The sequence below is a fragment of the Ambystoma mexicanum genome, chromosome 13 (genome assembly GCF_040938575.1).
Source record: "Ambystoma mexicanum isolate Mex_15411 chromosome 13, UKY_AmexF1_1, whole genome shotgun sequence".
Classification (NCBI taxonomy): Eukaryota; Metazoa; Chordata; class Amphibia; order Caudata; family Ambystomatidae; genus Ambystoma; species Ambystoma mexicanum.
Genome location: NC_090938.1, coordinates 57,056,582 through 57,077,117, shown reverse-complemented (window position 1 = coordinate 57,077,117; position 20,536 = coordinate 57,056,582). Strand labels below are relative to the sequence as shown.

Below are 20,536 nucleotides of genomic sequence, written 5' to 3'. Positions count from 1 at the left end.
CACGAGCCATACAAACCTCTAAACAAATCCGCCTGCTGTTTAAGGGAACGTTCGGTGAAGTGCACATTTCAACTTCTTCCTAAACTTTTATTTTAAAAGGATCAATTATGCAAAACGCTCTTTTCAAAATAAAATTATAGGAACAGTACAATTTCATTAAAGAAAGTAGAGGAGCACGGCTCCCTCCCACTTCGACCACCGTGAACAGTCCAATATTTTTTCTGAAACCTCGAAGGAAATGAAAGAAAGAAATCCCAAACGTGATTAAAAGGCTGATCGTAGACTGTTAAAAAATAAAAAATCGGGACAGGCCATAGACATAGGACTACAATAAGCACAATAAAACCAGTTCTACTTCTATGTTGCTGGCCTATTGCTGAGGTCTGTGCTTACAGGTGCACTCCTCTCATGAAAGGAGAGTGGCCAGGGAGGGGAAGGGGGAGGAAATGGGTGTGTGAAAAGCATACTGGGCCCGATTTCAGGGTCGGTTCCCGGCAAAAACCAGGTCCGTATCCACCCTCCCTTCAATCCTGGGATAGGGTTAATAACATTTAAAAAAAAAAAAAAAAAAAAAACTCCAGGGCCTTTTCCTGGGAAAATTGGGGACATCTGGTCACCCTACCGATGTACTATTAAAGGTTCAGGGTTTTATAAAGATGAAGGCAGCAACAATTGCATTACAATCTATGTGAGGGCTATACGAAAAAATGTGTTGGGCGTTGTATCTTATATCTGTCGATGCATTTGAGAGCCACATGCCCCAAAGTTGAGATTCCAACTGGTTAGTGAGTTCAGTGCATGGAGGGCACTAGTGCAGTGGTGCACTGGTTCTTCACTCGGTTAGGTGGGCGAACGTAGGTCTTTAGTGCAACATGGAAGGTCTCGCAGGATTCGTTCCGTGATGTTATGATGCTGGATTTCCTGTGATGTGGCATTGCCGAGAGAGTGGAAGCACTGGCGATGGGGCATTGCCAGGAGAGTGGAAGAACTGGTGATGGGGCATTGCCAGGAGAGTGGAAGAACTGGCAATGGGGCATTGCCAGGAGAGTGGAAGAACTGGTGATGGGGCATTGCCCATGGGAGTAATGTGGTATTGTAATAAGCGCACAATGGATTGCTAGACCGATAGGTGGTTGGGTGTATTGGGTACGGAACCTGTGCCCGGTATTTCACAGCCAGACCACAATTATGAGGATCTGGGAAAATCCCAGACCAGTCTGTGTACTTCAAGCTGTAAATATATTTGTAATAGCTTTTTGTTAGTCCCCTCGCACCCCCACCATGAACAGATTGCCCCAGTTTCTGTGATTAAGACTTTCGCAGCTCTATGTAGAGAAGCGGGGTGAGCTACAATAAGGGCATCTCATTACCTGTCGGTCTCCCAAGAGCCAACCCCTACTATATCGCAGAGCCAACAACAAAGTACATGTCTTGTTATGGGCCATTTCAATGAGGAATGGCCCAACTTCTAGGTATATAAGAATGAAGCTACTTTAACAACAACAATTCGAACTGTCGCTTCCCACAACTATCTCCGTAAACACAATTCCCCCCCTTCAATCGATAGTATTCCTCTGCTGCGCCCATTCAGGCATGGGTCACTAGTAGGGCCTTGCGCCCCCTCCTATAACTTGGCGCGTTGGGACCATAATTATGGTGAAGGGCGATTATAACACATCCCATTAATGAATGTATTTGTTGATTGCCAAATGCTGCTCTGCTGCCAGGAGCGGGCTGCTCTATAGGGTGATGGGCAATGCTGAATGGCTGCCCAGCTGGCGGGCGTGCACCACTTCTTTGGGATAATGTGGGCCACTTGCATGAGTTATGTCTCTTGTGCCTTTTTGTGTGTATTGTGTGAGCGCCTTGAAACTGGTTGCTGGTAATGTTTGTCGCTGAATAATATTTTATCTATCTTTAAGCAATTTACATGTTTTTAGTTTTGATCCATGGTATTGTCCGAAAATGCATCAAAATCCACCCTTTATTTTCCATAAATGTTTTCGGCCGTGCCCCTGGCTTGCTTAAATAGTTTGTGGCAAAGAAGACTGAAAAGTGATCTGGGACACTGCGACACTTCATATGTTCTTTTTTGGGGACAGGCAGGGAGGGGCCGCAATCTAGCAACATCTTCTGAACATGTGTTCCCCAGGTGTCCGATGTTTGCCTGGTTTCTGATATGTTTAATGTTGAAAAACCTGATTGATAATGCGCTCCAAACCCAGGGGTAGCCGGGCGCAGCAGGTACACGGTTACTTTAGCTTAGGTTACATACAGAGGATACAAACAGCTGATGCAATACAAGTCATGTGACCATATGTACAGTACATATATACAAAAGCACAAGATAGTGGTACCTCACAACCCACAGAGGGCAGTGAGATGGTCTGCAGTCCAGATTTCAGAAGTATCAAGGCAGTTGTGTGCAGTAATCCAGGGCCTAGTGCAAGGGTTCAGTTTGTTAGTTGTCGTTGGTCCAGATCCAACTTTTCACCTTGCATCTAAATCTGGAGTAGGGTGGATGAGCTCTCAATGCAATAGGAAGTGCGTTCCGGGCTTGGGCAGCTCTAACAAGGAAGCTAGCTCCACCTACTTTTGTTTGCCTAAATCTAGGAGTTTCTAGTAGGAAATGGTTAGAGGCTCTGGTGTGGTGACTGGAGGATTTTCTGGTCAGTTTGGCCGAGATATAAGGTGGTGCAGTATTGTTCAGTCCTTTATGGGTGAGAGATAGCGTCTTGAGAAGAACTGTGTCACTGATTTTTAACCAATGATGGTCTTTCCTGATCTTAGAGATGTGCGCTCTGCGGGGTATGTCCAAGGCTGCTCTAAGAGCATTATTTTGCAATATTTGCATTTTGTTTGACAGTTTTATTGGCGCCCGCGTGGAGGGCGTTACAGTAGTCCAACTTAGACATTACTAATGCATTAGCTAGTGTGATGCAATTGGTTTTGGAGAGGTAGGGTCTGCAGGTCCTGATTAATTTACAGGTGTACGCTGTAGAGGAAGCCAAGGTGTTAACTTGTTTTTTGAGAGATAAGGTGGAGTCGAGATAAGGTGGAGTCGAGGTAGAAACCTAGTGTTTTTACATCAGTTGCCACCTTAATTATATTGCCGTCTATGTTGAAGGCGAGATAGTTGGGACTGAGATTTTTAAGGTTAGAGTCGGAACCCAGGATCAGTATCTCTGTTTTGTTGTCATTTAGGCAGAGGCCGTGGGAGGCCATCCATGCCTGAATCAGGAGGTAAATCTTGTTTACTGTAGCTGTGTCTTCGACAAAGTTGCCAGATAGTGGTATGAGGATCTGCGTGTAGTCTGCATAATTGGTGTAAGTTACCCCCAGTCTGTCACGTTTGTCGAATGGCTTAGTGAAGATATTGTACATTGTGGGGGAGACACATGAACCTTGTGGGACACCACAGGTGATATGTATTGGGTCTGCTGAAGCTAAGGGGGAGAACACTCTCTCATCATACGGTTGGCTAGGAAGGATTGTACCCAGGCTATAGCTTCACTTGAGAAATGGGCGGCAGACGCTAGATGGTTGCATAACACTGCGTGATCCACCAGGTCAAAAGCTGCCGATAGGTCAAGGAGGAGCATAGCTGTTTTACCTTTATCCTTCAACTCGTCGATTTGTGTCTTGACGTCAATTAAGGCTGCTTCAGTACCATGTAGTGGTCTGAATCCAGATTGTCGCGATCCTAATAGTTGGTTTAACTCCAGATAGTTTTGAATCTGGAGGTAGGCTACTCTGTCGATAATTTTAAGGAGAAATGGGACCGTGGGGATGGCTGGGCCAAGGTTCTGTTTTTTGAGGAGAGGCAATACCCAAGATTTTTTAAGGTTTGTGGGTACAGTACTAGAATTAAAGGAGGCGTTGATTAATTTAGAGATGAAGGGTGCTAAATCGCTAGCTGCGTCCTTAATAACTTGTGCGGGGCAGCTGTCGCCTTGGCAGTTCGATGGTTTTAGGGATAATATAACCTTTTCAGTTTCCACAATGGATATGTTGGTAAACCTGAATGGTTTGCAATTACTTTGTGTAGTTGTACTTTGTGTATCTGTCAGGAGGGTGGTCTGTGTTACAGTAGGAGGCTTTTTTTCTTTGCAATTTTGGATTGTAGGGTTGTGATTTTATTTGCTAAGGCATTTTGGATGCTAGTGCACCATAGTTTGTCCTTAGGGACATTGTCTATGGGAGCAATTGGGTTTTCCATTTCTCGGAGAATGGAGAAGAGTTCTTTGGAATTGGAGTTAGCTTTACTGATTCTCTCACTAAAAGTGTCTTTTTTAGTTTGGATGACTTCCTTGTATTTTTTGGAAAAGTTGGCAAGTAAGGTTTTATTCTCAGCTGAAGGTGTGTGCCTCCAGATAGCTTGGCGTTTGCGTTTTTGGATACGTAGTTCTTTAAGCTGAGGGGTGAACCATGAGTTGAGATGAGACTCTCGTTTACTTTTACGAAGTTTGATAGGGGCTATCATGTCCAAAGCTTTGGTCATAGAATTGTTGAAGGTCTCAACTAGCATGTTTGGGTCAGAGTTAGTAGTGCTGGCGGTGAGGGCTGGAAGGAGTAGTGGTAGTAGTCTTTCAGCAGTGATATCTTTTTTTTACATCTCGTAGGCATAGGAGGTACTATTTCAGTGGTATTTAGTTTAGGAGGCTCTATGGTGGCTGAGAAGCATATGAGGTGGTGGTCAGTCCAGGTTTGAGGTAAAATATTAGAAATGGTAGTGTCGCAGTTACGGTTGGCTATCCAGTCTAAAGTATGTCCTTTTTATATGTGTGGGGGCTAAGACTTTTTGGGTAAGACCATGATCGACTAAGATTGATTGGATAGAATGGGCCTGTTTATCCTCAACATCATTGAATCCCAAGTTAAAGTCGCCTAGTAATAGGAGCTGGGTGGAATCTTTGATGCTATTAGTGAGGAGGCTGGATAAGTCTTCCTCAAAGTTACCTAGTGGGCCTGGTGGTCTGTACACTAGAAGAACGGTTAGTATGCTATTATTAGAGATGGGTATTTTAGCAGAGAGAAGTTCGCACAATGTAATTGCTGGCGGTGGGGTGAGTCTTACAGCTAGCTTCATTTTGGCAATGATGGACAGGCCGCCTCCTCTGGAGTTAGGCCAATCAACTCTCAGTATATTGTAGTTGTCTGGTATGGCAATCATGAGTGCGAGACCTGCGGCATCATGGAGCCATGTCTCAGTGACAGCAAGAAGATCTAAGTTCTCCATAGCAAGGATGTCAACAATTTCCGTGTTGTGTGCTATGAGGGACCTTGCATTGATAAGGGCTCCTGATAAGGTGGGAGTTGTAGTTGTGTCTTGGAAGAGTCTAGGACTCGGGTGGTTTGGTTTCTTCTGTTTGTAGTGCGAGCTGATTTGTAATTTATGACACTTTACAGCCGCTAAGGCAAGAAGGTTGGGGTTAGTGGCAGTTGGAATGGATATAAGGCCTGATAGTTTAGTTCTTTTGTTTTTGAGGTCGTAGAGTCGAGGCAATCTTGCTCTAAGTCGTGAGTTTCTCTCTTACAAGTTGCAAGGTGTAGAGTTGGTGAGGGCCATTATTATAGTGATAGTTTGAATGGTCAAGGCTAGGGACTAGGGTGTGTATAAAAGGCAACTCTTAGTAGTGCGCATGTTGGGCGGAAATAGCACCTAGGTTTGACAAACCCAGTAGGGACTAAAATGCAAATATGCTACCGCAGTGGCACCTAGATTTGACAATCCTATTCAGGACTAGAATGCATACAGGCACTAATTCAAATGCATAAGCAAGGACACCTAGAATCAGATTTAGCAGTGAGAGCCAGAAAGGCGCTAATTCAAATGCATAAACAAGGACACCTAGAATCAGATTTAGCAGTGAGAGCCAGAGAGGCGCCAATTCAAATGCATAAACAAAGACACCTAGAATCAGATTTAGCAGTGAGAGCCAGAGAGGCGCCAATTTAAATGCATAAACAAGGACACCTAGATGCAGATTTAGCAGTGAGAGCCAGAAAGGCGCTAATTCATATGCATGGCAGTAGTACCAGAGTGTAAAGATATAGTTAGTAAGAGAATAGTTGGCTAAAGGACAGGAGTGAAGCAGACCATTATACATTTTGGCTAGCCCAAGTGAGCATTTGACTCCTTCAAAACTAGAAATGATGATCTGGTTGATACACCATATAGGCTGTAATTATTTGTCATATATAAAGTGCATACATGATTCAATGTGAGAGCCCAACAAGGTCAGACAACTTTGAAGCCAGGCAGCATTGCACAAGTGCAAAAGTCCAACACACGGGCAGCAGAAAAGTCTTTCAAATAGTTCCATGCAGCAATGTGAACAACAATCTGACGGAATAAAAAGCACAACAAAGGTTGCAATGAAGGTTTGACCATAAGCACTGGTGAGCTGCTTACCCTAATATATGAGCATGCATGAACAAAATGTTACAGGTGGGTCCCAGAAGGAGCAGGGGTCCTGGCACTCGGCACTTTCCGGCTCCGGACAGGCTCTCGACAGGGGGAATATACATCTCTCCTTGGGATATACAACAACAGCTGTATTGGCTTTTCTAAAGCGCACCCATCACACCAAAGGGTCTTCTTGGCGCTTCACATGCTGATTCTGATATGATAATACTGGGCTACTCGTCAATGCATGTTCTGTCTAGGGAAGAGAAGAGTTCTGATATCGGAAGAGGAGTGATGTAACGTATTGCTCTGACATCACAATGCCCTTTATGGACATGGTGTTTTGGCATCCCAGTGCTTCTTACCACTTGTAGTAGTGGACTATGCTGTCCCGCGGACAGCCACAGCCGTGAGTGACTGCCGTGTCATGCAGGTGCTGTGACGCGGGTTGTGCGGACGGTGGTGGTTGGAGAGAGGACGTAGAGCGGAGTCCGGTGGGGCTCGCATTCACCTTCACTTAATGACCAATTGTAATTCCACAGTTAAACAATAACCCCCTCGTGTTCTATCCACACGTCGGCACCTCACCAGCTCTCCATTTTCCATTATCAGTATATCCAGAATAGCATTCGGCAGTGTACCTGTTCTAACACTTATATAGCGCCAAAGCCCTAAGGCGTCCAGGCCCTCACTTACACCTCCACTCGCATTCTTCCTTCCTGAAGTGGGTGAGCCCATCACACCATGAGATGGATAATATCCTTCGAGCACTATGGAAGTGTGGTTTGCGGCCAGAATTGCAGCATTGAAAGGAGGAAGTCCCTTTTGTTACATTGCGTGGGTCCTGCAGGGCAAGAAAAGTTTGAGGATCTGCCAGATTTCCTGCCAATGAGGACATTGATCTCAATGAATATGAAAGAACAGTCAGAAAAATTGGCAGGCATTATGGAAAAAAAAACTCAGTACTATTTTAGAATGATAGAAGTTCGGAAAGAGAGCGCAAGAGGAAGGGGAAAGCATAGAACAATACATTACATGTTTGAGAAAGCTAGCAAGACCTTGCAACTTTAATGAACAACTTGATGAACGTCCGAGGGATCTGTTGATGCTGGAATGCAATAATGCCAAAGTAAGAGAAATGATGGTCAGAAGATGACCCAACATTAGATAGTCCTGCGTGTGGCGAAGGAAGTAGAACAAACAGGCATGTGTAAAGATTCTGGAAAGCAGAGCGAAGATACTGAATATAAAAACAGAGGGTGCCAAAGCAGGTACTTAATCTTTGAACGCTCCCAACATGAATGATACAGTTTCCCTTATCAGCAATAAGACCACCAAGTGGAAGACATCAGAAAGAGCATGCAGGTCATCCTGGAGGGACAGGACGTAATTCTGTGGATGAAGAGGGAGTAGCCAGAGGAAAAACAGCCCAGGCAGATGTTTTAGATGTGATAGGGTCAATCATTGGGCAGATGACCCTGATTGCCCTGCTTTGAAAATTATTTGTCGCAAATGTAAGGGGATAAGCCATTTCTCAAAGTGCTGCAAGACCAAGAATACATCCACAAATTCGGTAGGGAATGATCACATTGATGATGAAGAGGAGGAGGAGTGTGTTTCTATGGTCGTTGATGACGAGGAAATTGAGTGGTTCTGGGGAACACTAAAATTCAAAGACCGAACCGCAAGCGGGAAGATATGTCACTAAAGCAGGGAGGACACCATTGTTAAGTTGGACACATCAGCGTAAACTTCAAGTAAGGCTAGATCCCAATGCCGGCGAGTCAGTGTTTTGAGTGGAAAATGCCAGTACGTGGGATACTGCAATGAAGGAAATAATTAAGGTGTTCCAAGAGGAGATTGGGTGTCTACGTGGATTTGTCCACCAGATTAAGATGAAAAGGGATTGTCAACCTGTGGCGCAGAAGTTGCGCAGACTCCATTTGTCGATGAAGGATGAAGTAAGGAGAGAACTAAAGATGCTGGAAGACCAGCGTATCGTAGAAATTATTGATACCATTAAGTGGGTGTCGCTGCTTGTTGTATTAAGGAAGAAGAGGGGCAAACTCAGAATATGTGTGGGTATGAGGGAGCTCAATAAATGAGTGATTCCAGATAGACATTACCTTCCCAATATAAAAGAAATTGTATACACAATTGGCCTGGCAAAGTGTTTCTCTACTTTAGGTTTAGCGTTGGTTTACCATCAAGTCAAATTACATAAGGAGTCAAAGTTGACTGCATTATTTACGAGGGTCTACATCAATGCAAGAGGATGCCTTTCCTTTCAGACTTATGTCTGCTGCCTCAGTGTTTGAAAAAAATCATGCACAAGCTATTTGGGGGAGGCCAGGGCTTCAAATGCTTTCAGGACGACATACTAATTTATGCCGATACCCTAAAACTTCATAATGAAATGCTACAGTATTTATGTCGAAAGTTGCATGGAGCAGGGATGACTCTAAGCAGAGAGAAATGCAAAATCATCAGGCCAGAAATTGAGTATTTGGGCCACATCACTTCTACGGAGGGCATACGACACAGGAAATAATTAGCTGATGCTATAGAACACATGCCCAGGCCTGTTTCAAGAAAAGAAGTTCAAACCCTCATAGGAATGGCAGAGTGTTAATCTTAAGTTCATTCATGATTTTGCTGGTCACACTGTTTCTCTGCACGATCTTACCAAAGGAAAAGGGACTTTTGATTGGAGCAAAGAATGTGAACATTTTTAATTCATCATAGCTGCTTTAGCCAAGGCCCCAGCTTTAAAAAATTTCAGGATTAACCGCACGACCATTATAACCACCAACACCAGTAATGTAGGCCTAGGGGCCATAGACACTCAGGAGCACAATGGGGAAAGAAGTGCTTATAGCTTTGGCCTCCAGGCTTTTGAAAGAGGCTGAGAAATCATACGCGGCCATTGAAAAGGTCACATTGGCTATTAAGTGTGCAGCAGATACATTTAGGAACTTTATTTGCAGCGTTGATGTCGCGTTTTGCACTGACCACAAGCCTTTAGTCGAGATAATTATGACGAAGGGGCTCGACGGAGTCCAGAGTCGTATCAGAAGATGGGTAACTCGGTTACAAGAGTTCAATTGCGCGATTAAAATATGTACCTGGAGTTAAAAATGTTACTGCAGATCTCGACTCACAAGTATCTCTCAAGTAGATAACAGTAAGGAAGACGAATCTGAGGTGGTTTTCAGTGTGGGTGCTGTGCTTGTGCCACGTGAGGAATGGGAGGCAGCGATGGCACAGGATGTTTCATGAAACAAACTACAAGTGTTAGAAGAACAACGTTCCCCTAAGAAGAAATGTCAATTTGAAGTCCCAGATTTGTTACAATTCTGGAGAGTAGTTGATGAATTGAGCATACAGGGAGAAATGGTGATGCAAGGTGACGGAATCATTCCACCAATAGGTGTACGTCAAAGATTAATAGACCTTGGCCACGAGGGTCCTCAAGGGATTATTAAAACAAGCAAAGGATAAAAAGTGATTATTGCTGGCCAGGATGCGACTTTCAGATGGAAAGAACTATTTGCAACTGTATCCTTTGCACTAGGAGCGATAAGTATGTGTGGGTACGAAGTATCCCATGGTCATGATGGAAATTCCTGAGACACCATGGGATAGTCTGGGCATCGATGTGCTAGGCCCAATATGGAGCAATGGAAAGAAAGTGATTGTGATTGATTTGTTGACCAGTTGGGTGGAAGTGTCAATTAAACCCTGCATCACCATGACAACAGTCATGGAGTTTTTGGATGAAATATGTGAGCCAAAGGGTTTTCCCATAATGGAACTCGGTTACGCTCAAAAGTATTGCAGGAGGAATTATATTGAGCATAGAGTGCCATTTATCACCCTCAGACAAATGGTGTTGTAGAGCGCTTCAACAAGGTCCTTAAAAAGCAATTCATTGGGCGTGGTCGAATGGGTTGGCTTGGGAGAAGGCTGTGAGAGAGGTGATTTTTGCTCACCGGTTCACCCCACATTGTACGACTGGGGTATCCCCGTTTGAGTTTGGCAGAGGTTGCAAGGCTAACACCAAGTTAGTACCAGCCTGGATGGGGAAGGATACCAATGTGGGGGAGAAGTTTAAGAATGTGTTCCAGAATATAGAGAGCAGTCAGTTGAACAAAACTGCCCATGACAAATTGTGTGTCAGAGGTACCAGCAATAACAGTCCTGTGGTGGGAGATTCAGTAAGGATCAAGCTCCCTCCTGCTCTTAGGAATGGTCCTTGAAAATGGGCCAAACCCATAGGGGTAATCGAAGTTTTTAAGCACGCCATAAGGGTGGAGGATGGACGTGTATGGAACATGGAGAGGGTGTTTATGGTAAAGACTTTAAATGGGAATGTGAGACATAACGGGGTGTGGGTGGAAATGCAGTGCACGGAGTGCCAAGCGGAGAGTGGTGAATATTTTTTTCCTTGCCCAGTGATGCTGCAGATCTCCGTCGATCAAGATGGGGAAGGACCCGTCTGATGACCTCGACATTGGCTTTGAGTAAAGGGAGGAGTAATGGATTTTCGTCGTGTTGTGCTCCTGCGAAGAAGGGCCACCGCTGCGAGAGACTGCCATGTCATTCAGGTGCTGTGACACGAGTTGTGCGAGTGAGCGGATGGTGGGGGTTGGAGAGAGGACATAGAGCCGGAGTCCGGTGGGGCTCGTATTCACCTTCACTTAACCTATTGTAATTCCCCAGTTTAACAACTCCCTAGTTCTGGGAAGGTAGCTTAGTGGCAACATGCTCGCCTTGGAAGCAAGATGACATGAAGCAACACAGGTTCGATCCCCGGGTCCGCGCTTAGAAACCTCTGGGTATTTAAGCGTGTTATAAATCTTTAACTAAGATAAAACAATTACACAACTAAAAAAAGAGAACATTCCTGTAACAGCGCCTCTATGCCCGCGGGCTGTGCGAGTGCTTTAAAAATGCAAAAATAAACAATAAATCCCTAGTGCTCCATTAGCGTGCGTCTGTCTATACTTTCAATTCTGCACAACTCTACTTACGTTTTTCTTGAGACTCTACTGGCCGAAAGCATAATCTGAGCTGATTTGCCTTAAATCTGCAAAATGGAGGATTGGATGGTGAGGTGGCGAGGTTCTGGTGACCCACCGGCTTCCTGCTTTGCGTCCCTTTAATTCGATACATTATTTTAAGATGAGCTTTGCTTCGTCCTCACAATAGTCTGTAAAGGGTGTTCCGGGAACCAGCGGGGCCCCGGAAATAATGTGTAACATGGGGCCACTGTGAGCATTTTCTGCAAGACCAACCCTTTTCCTATGTGAACATTTGGAAATTAAATGGTGTGCAGAGGCCTTCTGGGAAATCTCCAGAATTAACCATAGTCCAGTCCACCCCTGCCCTGTGTGTAGAGGCCTTCTGGGAAGTCTCCAGAGTTCCCTGTAGGCCCACCCGATGGCTGTACTGAGCGTATGCACACAACTGCGTTTTGTAGAGTGAACTGCACACAAAACTGCACGCAACTGCACAGTATGCGGGGGCGCTCTGTGACCTCGCATCACAACCAGGGTCAGATTAGTAGTACAAAGTGACTGTAAATCGTGCCACAGCAAATGGACCACTATCGTGTAAAAGGGGATGCCAATTCACCAATATCAGCAGAAGACGCATCGCACCCCTGACATCCCAAGAAGTGTCATCACATGACCTATGTCGTCACATGAAGTGTTACAAATGTAAAAAAAAAAAACAAATTGGACAAAAATCCATTTTCGTTTTCAGCCATTTAATATGCCAGCGGTGTAGTGCCGATTTGCCTAGGGCACGCCCAATAGGACCCTAGCACTTCCCTCTTGTAGTACTTCTGAGCTTGCAATTGGTGGCGGGTTGAAGTTGAGCTGTGGGTGGGTTGGATATATTTAGGGTGGGACAGTGATGCATTTTATGCCTAAATGATTATGGTTGGTATTTTTTTGCAGTTAAGAAAATATTAGGGCCAATGTTGTAGTGATTTGGCCAGGATCACGCAGTTTGGTGAAACGGAGAAGCCGAGATTTCAGGTCCTTTTATCCTGGTTTTTAGTCTCGGATGTACTCGGCCACCACATTTGCCACCCCGATGCCCAATGTTCACTTTTAGGAAAACGTTCTACGATCACGTGTCGATTGTTTATAAAAGCAGATGTGCAAAAAAGTACAAACCGCTTTCTAAATCGGCATTACAATATAAAATAAATATATATCAGAATGGGTGGAATGATTTCTGGTCCATATAGCGCTTGCTTTCATATCTTTTCCACTTGGCAGCACTGCAAATAATGCAGCGAGAGGTTACCAAGCCAATGCATGGTTTAAATGCTACATTGGCGGTACTGGGATTTAAACCTGGGACAGGATGAAGACACTTGCTAGTGTCCAGCAATTTACCCACTGAGCTACCCTGTCTAGAAGGAGGGTAACCGATAAAAAAAATGAGAAATGTGCATAGAAATTAGTGCACGGTTTGTGATGTGTCCCACTTGCGGCGTACACAGTGAGACATGAGCAAACTGCCAATCCGAGATCCCGCTCGGAGTCTTAATGTTGTGATCGGGGACCGCACGCAGAGGCTTTATTTCTAGCCAATGTTTTTCATCGAGCACTAAATCGCTTTTCGACTTCTCGTTGTGAGGAGGAGGGCCAGTTGTCCAGGGGTACTAATGGGACGGAGGGTGGTCTCCAGGGCGCCCCCGACATGCCCCCCATGCCTGCACGCTGCTTGAAGGTATGCCGAGTAGTGCAAAGTGCCTCGGGCCCAAAAGAAGCAAATGCAGTGAACCTCAGAGGTGTTGCTTGGGCACGTGAGCTGTTTATTGCAGAGTCTAGGAAGTGCTAGCTGGCATTGCCAGGCTGATTATTACAGTTATAATTTTCACTGTTCAGGCTTATTCCAGTAGTTTCGAATAAGTATGCTTCCATTTTATTTAAGTCATGTTTAATGCCAACTGCACATCCTGTCTGCTCCCAGTATTACGTTGGTTGGCAGCGCCCATGTTCTGTTACTGCGGGCTGCTGTGTTCCAACTCGTAGAGGGCAGAGAGCCCATGTTGATGCTCGATAAGCGATTATGAGCGATTGATATCGTGCCAGTGAAGATGATGCTCCCCAAACCCTCCTGTGCCCCCCCCCAGAGGACCATGAACCATTGATATATGAACCACGCAGGGAGCACATTTCAGCGGTCAGGAGGCGGGTACATTGCCTACCTATCAAGGAAAGGGTTGTCTTCAAAACACTGGCCCTAACCCACAAATGTCTTCCCGGACTTGCACCTAGGTATCTAGCGCAAAGGATCTCCAAACAAACCCCTTCCAGACCCTCCAGGTCCCCCTATGCCAACCGCATCGTGGTTCCTCACACGCGGAGAGTGCGTGCTGGGGGCTCGAGCTTCCCAACAATGGCTGCTACCCTCTGGAACGAGCTCCCGGATCAGATCAATCAAGTCTCATGATTCCTTCCGCAAGGCTTTAAAAACTAGGCTTTGTCTAAAGGGCTTCTCCCCATGTGTGATATTTTGCATACGTTGCTTCTCTTCAACCACTGACTATGACACAATATGACAACCTATGCAGGATACTGTTATGTAATATTAACTTGTAAGCAACTGTCTTGAAGCTTTATTCCTGGGCCACTTATTGTAACCCTCAAGCAAACCTTCTTAAGTATCTTTTATAGCGCCTCGATGCCTGCGGGCTGCAGTGCGCTCTACAAATCCAAAAATAAAATACATCTAGGAGGCTACGGGTAGTGCGGAAACATTCATCGCTCTGAGATTCTGGTGAATTGGTTATTTGCCCACTCATTGACTGCCCATGGCCATCCTAATCCCTACGGGCATGCCCAGCCAGTCCTGCCCCTCACCCACAAAAACACCCCCTCACAGGAACTCTTTCGGCTTGCCTGAATCAAGCCTCAGCATCAACTTTTGCATTTATTAATTTGTATATTGCCTTTCACCTTAATTATGGTTCCAACGTTCTGTTGGTTGCACCCCTCAGAGGGAGCAGAGTCCCAATTTGGGAGAATTTGGAGGTGCTATTGTGCGTGTGCATTTCTAGCCATAGAGTTTTGTGAGGGTGTCTGAATGGCTTGTGGATGGGCGCTGCAGAGGTAAACCATGAAATCGATGGGGTGGATTGTGTTTAAGGCGGTAGAGAATTATGTGAGAAGCTACCGTTCGAATTTTTGCTGTTAAATGGGAACTCTTTGAGCTCACTTTAATCAATCCTTACCATCAAACGTTGCACTTGGAAGTGCCTTCGAGTGTGTACTCAAAGCAGGCTTCTGAGTTAATGGTTTAATTGGAGTTACAAACTTGCTACTGGTGTAATAAAAAAAAAAAGTCTTAACCAGGTCTGTCCTCAGCCACTCGATTTTATAAGCCCTATGCGTGTCCTTCACTGAAGTCCTGTTAAAAACGAGCATTGCCAAAGGCAACTGTCTTGGCTTTTGTATAAGTATTAGTATTTGCTAGGCACTGCTATTAGATGCCCAGGTACTCGCACTATTTTCACCTCCTACCATCAATGGCAAGTTAATACCATTAGGGTTGCTTGTGAAAACTTTTGCTAGTGTTTGCTAACAAGGTAGGTTGAGCACACGCTGCGTTGCCTGCAGATGGGGAGTTTGAATTCCTGTCCGGGGCGGCTTGGCTTTCCCTCCTTCCTAGGTTCACACATTATGTTCTTTCCCATGGGGCGGCAGAACCTGTGCACTCTATAAATGATGAGACTATTAATAGTCCAGAGGCTAGTGTTATGCAAAGTCCCAGGTGTAACCTGTACACCTTAATGCAAACAAATTTCAGTACTGCTTGAAAATTCTATGAACTGGCCGTGCGGGTTGACTCTCACTTTTAGGAGCATTGTGCGTTGCCCCCTTTCCGGCTCGGTGGTATTTCATACCTGTAGCATCACTAAAAAAGCGATCAATGCCTATCGCATCCCCCTCCTTCCCTACCTTCTGTCCTCTCTTACCTGTACAGGTATGAACTATCGCATCCCCCTCCTCTCCTACCTTCTGTCCTCTCTTACCTGTACAGGTATGAACTATCGCATCCCCCTCCTCTCCTACCTTCTGTCCTCTCTTACCTGTACAGGTATGAACTATCGCATCCCCCTCCTTCCCTACCTTCTGTCCTCTCTTACCTGTACAGGTATGAACTATCGCATCCCCCTCCTCTCCTACCTTCTGTCCTCTCTTACCTGTACAGGTATGAACTATCGCATCCCCTTCCTTCCCTACCTTCTGTCTGCTCTTACCTGTCTGCTCTTACCTGTCTGGTCTTACCTGTCTGCTCTTACCTGTCTGGTCTTACCTGTACGCTCTTACCTGTACAGGTATCAACTATCGCATCACCCTCCATCCCTACCGTATCCTTTCTTACTTGTACAGGTATGGACTATCGCGTAACCTTCTCCATCCCTACCATGTCCGCTCTTACCTGTACAGGTATGGACTATTGTAACCTTCTCCATCCCTACCATGTCCGCTCTTACCTGTACAGGTATTAACTATTGTAACCTTCTCCATCCCTACCATGTCCGCTCTTACCTGTACAGGTATGGACTATTGTAACCTTCTCCATCCCTACCATGTCCGCTCTTACCTGTACAGGTATGGACTATTGTAACCTCCTCCATCCCTACCGTATCCGCTCCTACCTGTACACGTATGGACTATTGCATCACCCTCCATCCCTACCATGTCCGCTCTTACCTGTACAGGTATGGACTATTGTAACCTCCTCCATCCCTACCGTATCCGCTCCTACCTGTACACGTATGGACTATTGCATCACCCTCCATCCCTACCATGTCCGCTCTTACCTGTACAGGTATGGACTATTGTAACCCCCTCCGGCCCTACCGTATCCGCTCTTACCTGTGCAGCTTTTTCATCTATGTTCAACTCGGTCTCCTTCATCCTTCCAGTTTGAATACCTCTAGTGGCAAAAAATGCCACATTTGGGAATGGCCCACTATGTTGGTGACTAAAAGGAAAAAATAGCTAATACCACTTCTTGCTTAGTATCCTGTTCCATTAAAAATCATTCACTTCTCTCAAGCCCTGAACATTTTTTTTATTTTCTCTTTTTTTGTTGTCAATTTATCTTTTTTGAACATCTTCACAGTGCAGTACATCAACATTGAAATCTATATATTTTTAAAGTTGTTTCCACTTTTTTTTCTTTTATTAATTTGTGGCATTAAATACGCAGCATGTATTTAAAGAAGTTCTCCGAAATGTGGTATTGCCTGGCAAAAAGGCAGTAGAAGTGCTTCAAGGTGGGAGGCGGTGATGCCTTTTCGTACCGTGATTCCACGCAAATGATCATTGTGTGTACAAGTTAGAGCAATGCTGTTAAACGGACCTTAAAAGCAAAATACTGCGCACTGTCGCTACAATTTCTTCAAAACAAGGGTGGGACACCACTGTGGTGGGACGCAGAGATTGTGTTTTTACTCAACTAGCGCGTCTGTATTTTTAGGGCCCCTTCCAGTCTTTGGGTCCTGTTAAATTTCTCAGCTTGTACTGAGGTCCTGCTGTCTGATGTTCCACAAATTCTTAGGATTTCCTGACGCCGAACCTTCCTGGTAATTTGTCCTAAAACGTAGCGCCAGTGGGTGGGCGACACCCAACTGTAGACGAGCGCCCAGCTAGACAAAGTTTCCTTAAGTGCAGTCTCCGGAGTAAGTACCAACAACCAAAACTGGGGTCTTCTACTTCCAGACTCCTACCCGATTAGAGACCCACTCTTCCCTTCATGTGAAGCCTTGATTGAATTTGCATTTCACTTCAAAGCCTTAACGTTTCTCTGATGGTTTTAAAAATTTTTTTCTTTAATAGGATTTTTTTTATTTTTACATTTCCTTAAATTGTCGTTAACATTTTTTTTCTTCACGTACTTTAAAATGTTTTTTCTGCTTCTCGGCCTCAAGCTTCTTCGTATCACAGTTCTGGTTTGGGAACTCTCTTCTTCTCAAGTCAGTCTTTAGTGATGCCTCAAGGCTGGTTCCATGAGCAGAGCATTTTCGTTTAAACTCGACTTTTTTTTAGTTCTGGCTAGAGAGGGAGCTCCGCTGCCTCCAACAGACCTCTTGAAGTGGCATCTCGAGAGGGTTCACTAATGCCGGTCACCTGCCCCATGATGCAGAGCAATCGCATCACAGTGAAATCTGTTGCAGCGGCCATTTTGTATTCAAGAGTAGTGCTGTCATTTATGTAACTTTAAAAAATAAAAGAAAGATTGCCTTTGATAAGATGTGTTCTCTGGACATAGTTTTGGCCAACTTCATCTGCCACTCCTCTTCGGATGGGTTACTCACTTGGGAATCTCGAGTGTGTTCTCTCTTAATATTTCTGGTTTGCAAAGCAATAAAAACGTGGGGTATGGTATTCTCCTCCCGCTTTGACAGGCTTTCTGATCAATGCCCGCTCAGCTGTGACGCATCGAGACGGCATCCACACCATTTTGTCTGACCTTTAGCTGGACATTTTGTCTCACAAGACTTGGTTTAAAGACTCCTCAAGTCCAGACCATGCCTATCTCTTCCCACCTAACCCCCCACTCTCATGATTGGGCACATGAATCGCCCCCGCCCTTTTAGTAGGAGGAGGCTTGGCGCTAGTTCACGCTACCGGTCTGGAATGTATTCCTAGTCCTTTTGGTCATACGCGGGCCTTTGAATTAATGCTGACGCGTATCCAGTTTTCCCATAATTCTACTATCCACATGTTGCTAGTCTACCAGCCTCCCATATCCATCTCATGGCTTCATAAGTAACTTCATGCAGGTTAAAGCCGGTCTTACTCTGACGTACGCTGACCTTCTCTTAATGGGGGACTACAATGTGCACGCAAACGGCGTTAATGACACTCGGGCTTCAAAATGGATCTCCGGCCTAACTGACTTCAACTTGGATGCAAGGAACTATCCGCTCACACACAAGGGAGGTCATTCTGTTTGTGTTCTACATTTTAAAAAAAAACTTTGCCGAGGAACTACTGCCCACTTCGAAACCCATTTCGGTTATATTATCAGAGCACTTTCTCCTTCCCTTTCTCATTTTAACCCTCCGACCCCCCCCCCCCCCGCCCCCTCTTCCTCGCTTCCAATTTTAAACCCCTAGGTCCATACCCGCAGGAGAGTCTGGACCAAGATGAGCCCTGGGCAGGTGGCGGGAGGCTTCCAAGACCAATTCTGAAGCTAAGTGTTACCAGTGAAGGCATTCCTGACCCCGGCACAGCTCTGATCACGGCAATGACTGCCAGAGCAGACACTTTTGGCCCCCATGAAGCTGGGCTCCTGTCAAACTAACCATCTGCCCATGGTTCTCCCTGATTTGAGGCTTCTGCAGCAAGTGTCTTGGCGTGCTGAATACAAATGGCCCCTTGCCCCGGAATGCAAGGCTTCTTATAAGCAAACTCTTCTTGCTTACCAGAAAGCGGTCATGGTTGCTAAAGCTCACTGCAATGCCAGTCGTGTCATATCAGCGACTTGCTCCTCATGAGAACTCTTTAAAGTAGCCAAAGAACTCTCTAGACCACCTCTGATTTCTCGTTCTCAAGAAATTTCTGACCAGGATTAGGAATTCGATTGCATTGGTCGGGCTTAGTGTCGCAACTACGATGCCCTTGTTTGAAATGCACCCTACAGGTTCACTTTCAACCTTCTATTTTGATGCCATCGCCGGCGAGATTGTCTCTGAAGCCGTTTGCTGTCTGACCCCATTCCTTTGCATCGTATTCGAGCTGTCCCCTCGGAATGTACATCGCTTTCCACTGCCGTTCTCGGCTTTTCAGTCACTAATGGCATCATTCCTTTTCCTCTCCATCGTTCCATTGTTTCCCCCCTCCTTAAACCTCAACAGTGCCCGCTAGCAAGTTGAGGTTTGTTCCTGTTCTCATGCTATTGGTGTTGCCTCACAACTTTCCAGATTTCTAGAAATGGAGGCCTCCTTCACCCTTACCAAGCTGGCTTCAGGCCACTCACGGGAACTGAATGAGTCATGATCTCTGTCCTTGTTGACCTGGACCTGCTGCCGGACCACTGCCCAAAGGTTGGAGTTCTTACACTCGTTCACCTTTCCAAGGCATCTGCTACCCTTGATCACATTATTTTTTTAACTGTTGAAGCAGATGGGGATGTCAGGGATGGGGTGCTGGCCATGTTCACCTCCTTTTCTCTCTGAGCAGCAACATTGTTTCACTAGTTCTGCTCTCATCTACCCCTTCGGCTGTCTTCTATGGTGTGGCCACGGGGTCTTCCTGTTGCCTCTTCTTTTTAATCTATACCTGCATCCCCTGGCTGATCTCGTGGTCTCCTACGGCATCCGTTTTTACACAAATGCTGATGCTACTCGACTGGTTTCCGCCTCTGGTCCCCGGTCTCGGATCCTCCTTCCATTGAGGAGTGTCTTACCGAGATCAGGTACTGGTGGGTAAGTGGCTGAAATTAAAGGGTGAGAGAGGTCCGGATGATTGGTTCCACAAAACCCCGCTCGTTCTGGACCTCTGGTTTTTTGGCCGAATTCTCTTGGCCCGGTCCCAGCCCAGAGTACCTGTGTAAAAAGCCTGGGGATCCCGCTGCGCCATACAGGCTCGCGCGAGCCTCGCATTGCCTTGGTCTGTAGTGCTGGCTTTCTCAAGTGGAAACTGCTAAGAAAAGGCCTGCCTGCCTGCCTTCCCACCTCAATATTGCTCTACGCTAGTCGCTGCCTCCACCATGGTCTTTCTGGACTACTGGAGAGGCATCTACCATGGGCATCCTGACTCGGTGGTCCAGAGACTCCAGATCCTCCAGAACTCAGCAGCGCAGCTAGCACTTGATGCCCCTAGGCTGTGCCACTCGCGCGTTTTAAATCCTTTGCTTTGTGCACCGTTCTATCCATTCAGTAGGTCCGTTTTTTCTGCACTCTAAACTAACCCGCTATGTCCCGGAACGCAGACCTAAAGCTTCCTCTCAAAACCTCTTTGTAGGTCAACTCCCAGACGACGCTCATTTTCTCTCCTCTCTCCAATGCCGCAGAACTCTTTCTCAAGGATTGAGGGACATCGGAGAACATCTTAATTTCCGTAAAAACCTCCTATTTTGAATATT

General features: G+C 45.7%; 1 protein-coding gene across 2 annotated transcripts in view; it reads left to right on the top strand.

Moving 5' to 3' along the window:
• The window catches only part of C13H1orf116 (chromosome 13 C1orf116 homolog), a 70,761-nt gene that overhangs the window by 28,486 nt on the left and 21,739 nt on the right, over positions 1–20,536 (top strand). The window lies entirely within an intron of this gene.